Below are 7,357 nucleotides of genomic sequence, written 5' to 3'. Positions count from 1 at the left end.
ATCCCACCAATAAAACTCTCTAAGATCATGATACATCTTGTTGGAACTGGGATGTATAGCATATTGAGATTTATTACCCTCGACAATAATCCTTTCCTTCAATCTATCGACATCGGTAATGCATAGTCTACCTTGGTATCTCAAGATACCATCACCACCATTCATAAAGTCTGCAACTTTGTGTTGACCCATATTACTCTTGATATTCATCAAGTCGGGGTCCAATACTTGCTTTTCCTTTATCTCAACCACAAGAGATGACTGAGATACCAGATACAGAAATACACCACCTTCCTCGGAGTCTGCAAGTCAAACTCCAAGATTTTCTAAAAGGCAAATGTCCTTCACCAATTCTCACTTGTCCTCATCCACATAGGCCAAAATTCCCATGTACAATCTATTAAATGCATAGACGACCACATTAGCTTTTCTAGGATGGTAACGAAGACTCATATTATAGTCTTTCAACAACTCAAGCCACCTCTTTTGCCTGAGGTTAAACTCCTTTTGAGTAAACACATATTGAAGACTCTTATGATCAGAAAAGATATAAACATGAATCCAATAAAGATAATTTCTCCAAATATTTAATGCAAAAACCACGGCTATCAACTTTAAGTCATGTATAGGGCTGTTATTCTCATGAACTTTCAATTGCCTAGAAGCGTAGGACACTACCCTACCATGTTGATTTAACACACAACAAAGACCAATTCAAGAAGCATTACTATATACCACAAATCCATTATTACATTCAGGCAAGGTCAAAATTAGAGCCGAAGTCAATTTATTATTCAACTTCTCAAAACTATCATCACACGCATCCAACCATGAAAACTTGACCTTCTTTTGGGCCAACTTGGTCAATGTGGTATCTATAGTCGAGAAACTTTCTACAAATCTTCTATAGTAATCGGCTATACCTAAGAAGAACCGAATATTGGTTGGAGTCGTAGGTCTAGGCCACTTCTTAACTGCTACAACCTTTTGGGGATCTACAATGATCCCTTCACTAGAGATAACATGACCAAAAAAAGCTACGGATTTTAACCAAAACTCACACTTGGAGGACTTGACATACAAACGATGATCCTTTAAAGTTTGCAACATGACACAGAGGTGATCTATATGACCCGACTTACTCTTAGAGTACACTAAGATATCATCTATGAAAACAATGACAAACATGTCTAAGAATGGATGAAAGATCCTATTCATCAAATCCATGAATGCCTTCAGGGCATTGGTCAACCCAAAGGACATGACAAAAAACTTGCAGTGACCATACCGAGTTCTAAAGGCAGTTTTAGGGATATCCACATCCCTAATTTAAGCTGATGATAACCATATCTAAGATCAATCTTAGATAAACACTTCACATCCTAAAGTTGATAAAAAATCATCTATCCTAGGAAGATGATAGATATTCTTTACGGTCACTTTGTTCAACTGATGATAATAAATGCACACACAAAGTGAACCATCCTTCTTGCACACAAACAACATGGGAGCACCCCAAAGAGACATACTAGGATGGATAAAACCTTTATTTAGGAGGTTCGTCAATAGCTTCTTAGGCTCTTTTGTCTCTGTCGGAGCTATTCGATTAGGAGTGATGGAAATAGGACGAGTGTCCGAAACAAGATCAATCCAAATATCAATTTCCCTATCGGGAGGAACACCAGGAAGATCATTGAAAAATACCCCAGGAAACTCATTAACCACGGGAACAAATTCTAGAGAAGGTTTTTTTGAGTTAGAATCATTAACTCGAACCAAATGATGGAAACATCCCTTTGAAATCAATCTTTGGGCTTTAAGATAAGAAATGAATATTTCCATAGGAACCTAGGAACCACCTTCCATACAATGACTGGCTCATTAGGGAATTTGAACATGACCTGACAGGTCCGACAATCTAAGTAAGCATAACACAAATGCAACCAACCCATCCTAAGAATGACATCAAAATCGACTATGTCCAACTCTATCAAGTCTACAAGAGTGTCTCTACCACCAATAGATACCAAACACCCCTTATAGACCCTTCTGTTAATCACAAAGTATCCTACCAGGGTAGAAACAAAAAATAGAACTGATAGAATCTCTGGACCATAATAAAGATGCACAGCCACATATGGGGTCACATAAGAAAGTGTAGACCCTGTATCAAGAAAAAAATATACATCAAGAGAGAAAAGTCTCAACATACCCATGACAATACTAGGAGACACCTCAGAATCCTGGAGAGTAGCAAGTGCATACAAGCGGTTCTAACCAGCGCCGGTGCCAAAAATAAAAGTAGAAGTAGACCTAGCACCCTTTGGTGTGGGAGTAGATGGAGTAGCAATAGGGGCCTTGTCGGGCCAAGGATATACCCAAGAAGGGCACTCATACTGCATGTTCCCGATATGACCACTAAACTGAGGAGAAAGAGCCCAAAGTCCCCCACTTTTTCCATGGCCATTTACCCCTATATCTACCATAGTGCTCAGAAGACCTATACTTCTTCCCTTGTTTTATACTAAACTCAACTTGTTTTTTTTCTCTTCTTCCACTTTTTGCATATACAAGATCAACGTAGGTATGTTTATATTTTCAATCAACGAGGCCTCTTTTCTCTCAAGGACTAACTCACAGGACAATCCCAAGACAAACTTACTCATCCTAGCCCTTATGCTAGAGACCATATCAGGAGAATACCTTGACAATTAATGGAATTTTAGGGCATACTTTTGAACGGACTTCCTTTCTTGCTTCAAGTTCACAAACTCTTCTTCTTTTGCTTCCCTCAACTCTTGAGGAAAGAGGCGGTCTAAGAAAACCTTGGAGAAATCCTCCCATATAAGGGAACTAGCATTAACACCTCTAGACAACTCCCACCCTTCTTACCATTAGTACTCTACATCTTTCAATTAGTAGGAAGAAAACTCAATGGCCTCAACCTACAAAGCATGCATGATTCAGAAGATATTCTCCATTTTATTAACAAAACCTTGAGGATATTACTCAACCTTCGTACCCATAAACAAAGGAGGATTAAACCTCATGAATTGACCAATTCTTGTGGACTCAAAAGAAACAGTAGCCAGAGAACCATGCTCCGATTGAGAAGATACTAACTAAGTCAAGAGATTGATAGAGCAATGAAACTCCACATTTGTAGTATTTCCTTGAGGTGATGGAATAGGAGGGTCACTATCATAGTTGGGGTTGTTGAGGATGGTGGAACCCCACAAAGATGGTCAGATGTGGAAACCCTAGCCTGGGTCTAAACTCCAAAAGTTGAACGAGCTTTGTCCATAGTGCCCTTAGTCGGGAAAGAAGTGTTTGGCTGAATCTCAGATCTCCTTGGTGGAATGACCTAAAAGATATCCAAAGAAAATCAGAGAAATCCAAGACCTTAGACTCTATAGCTTGATATTAAAACACAAGAAAGGGAAACATTTCCTAAAATGTCTTATAGCCCCTCTTTTATAAGTGTGGCATACTTTTCACCCATAAAAGAGGCTCTACTTAACAGGTATTATGGACACATGGCACACTTTTCACCCATAAAAGAGGCTCTACTTAACAGGTATTATGGACACTCTACTGACCATAAAACTAGACTCTGATACCTTCTTGACATGACCCAAAATAGGGCCATGTGATATGGGCACCTCAAGCCTACATGAATCGAAGGTCTCCCCGATAACCCAACCCAACCCTCAATATAAATCACAAGGGTTGGATAAATCCTAAATAAAAATAAGATAATGGAAAACATACTACAAGTCATAGCTTAAACATGTCTAAACACTTTATTAGCTTCATCAAAATAGCTATTATACCCAAGTCCACAGTCAAACACAATACATATATACAAACTGATGTTTAGAAATATACATGTTGGGATAAGCCCTCGACAATAGCCAAACCAAGTCAAAATAAGACTAAGTCTAACGATAGAGGACCAATAAGGAATGGCTTTTTAAGTAAGAAAGCTCAATACTTTAAAGTAAATGCACAAACCGCTTCGATCACCTAATTATTGCGTAGAAAGAGAAGCTAATGCTTTGATCCCTATGTCGTGTGGGGACATAGCATTTTGAGATGATAAGTGGTTGAAGCGCTAGCTGATAACGCTCAAACTACACCTCTCTTACGAGAATTTAAGAAATTATTGTAAATATATAACCCAACTAGGTTGGGGTCGAATCCTACAGGGAATAGGGTGTGAATTTAAGTGATCTGCGGGTTAATCAACTGATAGTTACCAGTGTCCTATGAATGGGATTTTTTTGAAGTGTAACAAATAATTACTTCTTAGTTCAATGTTTGAAATCAGTATGATAAGGAAAACCAGAGTTATGTTCACTATGAGTATTGGGATTTGACAGATGCTAGTAACGGTTCAAGATTCTTGTAGTAACTCAGAATAGCAGACAATCCTTGTCAAAGTCATGTCTAAATATTTCTCAACCTATTTAGACATTTAATTACCTAATTCTCTCAAACTTAGGAAATTTATATTTCATAATAGGATGTTATCCCAAGTTAATTAATCTTGTTACAACATTAATTATTAAATGGAAGTTTAATGCTTCCAAGTCCCTATTGATGATTCAGTTCTTACTAGGGTTGATTTATTATCTCAAGCAAATCACCCGTAAGCAAAGTCTATTGTTTACAACCAATTGTCAGCATGTAAAATAATAGAATTAACAAGAAGTTCCTACCACCGTTAGAATCTTGAACACTTAGTTACTTTACAAACCCAAACCCATAGATCCCATAACTCGGGTTAAGGAAATTTAGCTACTCATAATAAAATAAAAAAGATAATAAGTAGAATTCATACTTAAATAGATGATCTTATAGCAAGATGAATAACAACTAGTGTTTCTTAGATTTGATCTAGTATAAAATCCCAAAACAATTATAATAATCTCTCTAAAGAATTAAAGTCAGTAGATAGAGATAAAAGTGCTCAAAATGTGAGTTCCAGATGTCCAAGATGCTGAATGAAAACCCTAACATATGCGTTAAATACTTTAGTCTAATTATGAAAGCAAAATCATAGATCATAATATTTTCTCAGATAGGTGATGACGTGTGTGATGGCTTATCAGGAGTCCAACGGCTTATCAAGAATATCGTCAGCTCCTCTTCACTTTGATAATCTCGGCCTTGGGATGACGATGAGGATTGATGGATTATCAGACATATGAAGCCTTATCAGAGATGTCGTCACTTCTTCACTTCAAAATCCATTTCCTACCTAAGTCTGACGACGAGCCTAATGGCTTATCAGATATGTGATGGCCTATCACAGATGTCGTCATATATTCCAGCTGAAGGTCATTTTCTGATAGCTCATTACAAGGATGAATACTTATCAGACAAGTCGCCAGCTATTCTTCCTTCTCTACTTTCTTAGAAATCAACTCTTTTACTTCTATAATTGCAAATTCTCTTGTATCTCAACTTTTACTGCAATATCAAAGAGAAAACAATCAACACAAAAGTTGCTTAAGACTTTACAATTATTCTTAGTTAAAAGCCTCAAATGTGTTAGCATCTGCTCACACATTAACACCCTAAACTTAAAACAATTGCTTGTCCTCAAGCAATTAAAACACAACCAAGAGGATACAATGCACATTCAGCAGTCAACTATCGATATTATCTCAAAACATCTTCACCATCTCCAAGGTCAATCAATTAAAAAACAACTGTGTATGTTATCAAAGAACAACAATGTGACACACAGGAATCAAGTTATGACATCAGTTCAGCAACAATAACTATGCATGTATCAAGACTATACTATCTAAATAAGTTAGCACTTAACAATATAACCAGTGTGCCCTCACTACAAAGAAGTCCCACTTCACTTATATCAGATATCACCTATGTAAACATGGGGACAATCAAAATATACTCACTCTCAAAATGAGGTTCCAATCAGTGTGTGCCGAATACCATAGGCTTGCCCTTATTTTCATTACCAAGATTTCCAGATAGGTCATCTAGGATTACTATAGGTCTTCTCTTTGGCTTGTAATGTAGGCTAGGGGCTGGTATAATACTCGATGATATTTAAAGTGACTTAGTATCCTTGACACTATACTAGCTTTTAGGGTCTCACTCATTAGCCTTTTTCTATTCTTCTCTTTTTTTGATCACACATATTCAGGATGGGTGCGGTCTTTTGTACAATCACTTTGTTTTTTTCACAACTTTTCTTTTCTTGTTATTTTCCACCGCACCCAACTTTTTAGTTATTTTTTTTTATTCTACCTTTATTTATACTCATTTTACATCATGCACCCCTATGAAAGCCACCCTCAACTTAGGCCATTTGCCTAAGTCAAGGTGCACAATATCCAAGGAGGACCAGGGCCAAAAAAGGTTCATTATGATATAAATGGGATAGTGATAGGTGTCATAAAAAGAAATAAGCTATTCAGGCTCAAAATAGGGATCAAGGGATATTATGCATAAAGGGAAGTTCATTTAGGCTAAAGGGGGCTAACATCAAAACGTCCTATAATCCTTTCATCACACCTATCCTTCAACCTAGGTAAGACTAATCGGGCAAGTTCTGGATTCAACATACAAAAGAGAACTAAGTAAAATATCACACGCGCATGGCACACAAGTATATCACAAGTTACTACTCATCCAGTTTATGCAATTGTTTAACAATAGATATCAAGTCACTAGAACTAATACCATACAAAGATGCACAGTGGTCACAATTAGATACAAATCACACAGTTAAAGAATTAGACCATTTGAGTGGTGTTAACAAAATAAAAAAACCATGTTAACTTCCTCAGGTACTTATATTTCTCCTAGTCAACTACAAAATATTACAACAATAACTCACCGTACACCCTTAACTTAAAATAAAAAAACTGAACTAAGGGTTAGGGTATACCTGGAGTAGATCAATCATAGGGATCATGGGTCCCTGACCTTGCTGCTGCATCTGAAGCTGCCTTATCTCCATCGGGAGTCTCTCTCCGTTATGATGCATCTGTCCCAACAGTTGTTGGGGGCCTACTAGTTGAGGCACCTATGGCTCTCGCTCAGATGGCTGCCTCTTATTTCTCATTGTCAACTAAGGACATCATCTCCTTCTTCGTCTCCTATTTTTCAGCCTTCTTTCTCGCCCTTTTCTATGTTTTTATTTCTTTATCGCTATCAGGCCTCTCTCTCTTACCCTTACCTTTCTTCTCACCTTTCTTTTTATTTTTCTTCACTAGTTCCCCCATGAGATCAAGCAATGGGATTTTACCTTCAGACTCAGCAACAGCTGGATCTACCAATACCATAAGTTGGTGCTACTGTAATACCCCAACATCTG

Source organism: Capsicum annuum, chromosome 9 (assembly GCF_002878395.1).
Source record: "Capsicum annuum cultivar UCD-10X-F1 chromosome 9, UCD10Xv1.1, whole genome shotgun sequence".
Lineage (NCBI taxonomy): Eukaryota > Viridiplantae > Streptophyta > Magnoliopsida > Solanales > Solanaceae > Capsicum > Capsicum annuum.
The sequence above is the reverse complement of the archived record's forward strand: the minus strand, read 5'-3'. Positions refer to the sequence as shown.